The following is a 3241-nucleotide window of genomic DNA, read 5'->3' on the forward strand; positions in this document are numbered from 1 at the left end:
AGCAATGTACCATAGTAGCCCGATTGACATTGACCTCAGAATTGTTGGCTGCTGGTAAGATAGATCTCCTCACAAGTTCAAACCATCCCTTGGCCTCAGGGCTGAGGTCTCCTCTCTTGATGAACCTGGGTCTCTTATCCGCATGTCTTTCCCAGTCAGCTCCTATAACACATATGTCGTTCACAATTTGTTCGAGTTCATCAGTACCAGGGCTCTTACTTACTCTTGCTTGATAACTAAGCTCATCAAAATGTGGTGATTTTAGGTGCAGAGCTCTTGTTATAGCATTTGGGCTGAAGTCCACCTCCTTTCCTCTTACATAGCTTTTGAAGGTTGGGGCCTTAGTTTTGTCTTCTCTAACCACATTCGCATAGAACTCTTGATGAGGTTTGTATTGATCTTCCCCTCTGGATTCGTGAGCCCTTGCCACCCTCTTTGCTCAATTTTCTCCCGAATCTGTGGGCACTCGTCTTCATTGATTTCGAAGGTTAATTCGGGCAGTATCTTTTTGAGCTTTATCCGCTCAAACTCTTGTTCATGGAAGGCAGTTTTGAACCTCTTCTCATCAAAATGAACGCTCACCATTGGTTCCTTCCTCTTTTGCCTCTTGGAGCTTGATGATGCCATGAATTTGAGTTGCTGTGTGAGGGGGTTTGAAGGTAAGGATGGATGAAGAATTTGGTTGGTTAGGATGAGGTGTGATGAAGAGGTTTTGGACGTCAAAAGTGTGGATTGTGGAGAGTGGAAATTTGAGTGTGAAGGGTAAGTATGCACTAGGACTTACTTATATAGGGAGGTGAGGAAGAGATGAAAGGTGTGGATTGATGAGGTTGGTGTATGATGAACGGATGGGGTTTTGTATGGAATAAGCACGTAGATTACCAACTTTATGATGGAGTTGGTTCAGTTTCCACATTTGTTCTTCTTCCAATGTTGCATGGCAACCATTCCCAATGCATTCCTCCTTGAGGCACGTGTGTAGTACCCTCTTCATGAAGTGGCCGAACTCTTCTCATTTAATTGTCCAATCAATCCCCTTCAATGCTCCTTTCCTTTTCCTAAAAAAAAGATAAAAGAAGAAAAGTAAGAATTAATATCATAAAAGAAATCCATTTAAATTTTACGGCTAGAATAATAAAGAGAAGAAAAGATTTTATTTATTCATGAACTCCAACTAACTAACTAACTGTGTATCCTTATATGCATATTGGTGGCACCATGGGGTGACACCAAACTTAGTTTCAAGCATTGTGATGAAGAGGTTGTTGTTCAAAGCACCAAGACTAGCATGCTTTGGGTTGCATTCATGCTTTCTTGGCATGCTTTGAACACCAAACTTGTTCTTCACTATATACTGCATTTTAAGGATTTCACCAAGTTTTTGTCAAGTTTGGGTCGGAATTCATGAATATTGACTTATTCACTATTTTTTGAAAGCATATAAAACATGGGTTGCCTCCCATGAAGCGCTTCTTTAGCGTCACTAGCTTGACGTTTCTCCCCCATCAGGGTGGTTGGTAGTGCTTAAAGTCCTCCCCTCTTGCCTTGGACTTATATCCATTGGTTGTATCAATGATCTCCACATGTTCCAAGGAGAGAACTCTGTTGATAGTGAAGACCTTAGGTAACTGAGATGGTACAGTTGGGAGATTAGGGGGGATATCTGGGAAGTAAGCTGAGATCACTTTATCCCCTGGAGAGAAGCCTTCTGTAGGGATCTTCTTGTTCCTCCACCCCCTTGGTACCTTCTTCCTTGTCCCTTTTGATGTTGCCTTGCTCTTGGTGACTTCTTCTTCTAAGGGAATTTTGTTGTTGTCTTCACATGTCTCTAGTGGTTTAGGTTCCTCCAGCTTTTCCTTGAGTTGTGACAACTACTTATTTCCTTGTTCATCAACCAAGGGTTTTCCCAGGTGGACTGGTTGTCCTTCAGTGCTTGCTTCCTCTTTCAGCATCTCATTATGATCTTTGTTTGGTTTTTTGTTTTCTTGGTCTGCTTCTTGTGAGAGTTTGAAGACATTAAAGCTGAGTCGTTCATCATGGATCCTCAATATTAGCTCCCCTCGCTCCACATCTATGAGTGCTCTGGCCGTGGCTAGGAATGGTCTTCCCAATATGATTGGGTGAGTCTGGCTCTCTTCCATGTCCAAGATGACAAAGTCTGTGGGAAGAAAATATTTCCCAACCTTTAACAACACATTTTGCACCACCCCTATTGCTTGTTTTTGAGTTTTGTCAGCCAGCCTGATGACTACATCTGTGGGCAATATCTCATTGATCTGCAGCCTCTTTACCAGGGATAAGGGCATTAAGTTGATGCTGGCTCCCAAATCGCAGAGTGCTTTATCAAATATTGTTTCTCCTATGGCACAGGGGACATGAAAACTCCCTGGATCTTTTTTTTTTGTAGGCAACTGCGGTTGAATGAGGGCACTGCACTCCCTGTTCATCACTATAGTTTGGCCTCCCTTGAGTGAGCTTTTCCTGGGAAGCAGCTCCTTCATATACTTGATGTATGCAGGCATTTGTTGAATAATCTTGATGAATGGTATGTTGACATGCAGAGATGCAAACAAATCTAGAAACCTTGAGTATATTCTCTTCTCCACAGCACCATTGAGCAGTTGGGGAAAAGGTGCATAGAGTCTCAGCAGCTCCTGTTGTGAGATTTCTGGTTTTTGATGATCTTTTTTCTTCTTCTCTACTGAGGTATCTTCAGGTTGTTCTGACAGCTTGCTTGGCTTATCTTCAGTCTCCTTATCACTTATAGTGACCATCTTGCAATCTTTCTATCTTACTTTCTTTGTTTCACCTCTCGGGTTCTTCTTTGTGTCACTTGGGAATTCATCTGTGGGTTTAGGAATTTGCTCAGAGAGATACCCCACTTGAGATTCCAACCTCTTGATTGTGTCTCCCCCGATTCTTGAAACTTGCTCGTACTTCCTCTTTGAACACCTTGTTGTCTTGAATCTCCTTGCCTATGCCTTCAAGTAGATTCTCAATCCTTGAGAGTCTGTCATCAAATACTTGTAGATCGTGATTAGAGGTGGAAGGATGAGGTAAGTTATTTTGGTTTTGATGTGAATGTGGAGAGGTGTTGTTATGGGAGTGTTGATATGGCCTAGATGTGAAATGTTGGTCAGTTGCATTGTTGGGATTTGGGCGTCTTTGATCAAGGCTTTGGTCTTGTTGATTTCCCCACCCAAAGTTTGGGTGATTCCTCCATCCAGGGTTGTAGGTCCTG

Source organism: Arachis ipaensis, chromosome B1 (assembly GCF_059453495.1).
Source record: "Arachis ipaensis isolate K30076 ecotype BB chromosome B1, ASM5945349v1, whole genome shotgun sequence".
Classification (NCBI taxonomy): Eukaryota; Viridiplantae; Streptophyta; class Magnoliopsida; order Fabales; family Fabaceae; genus Arachis; species Arachis ipaensis.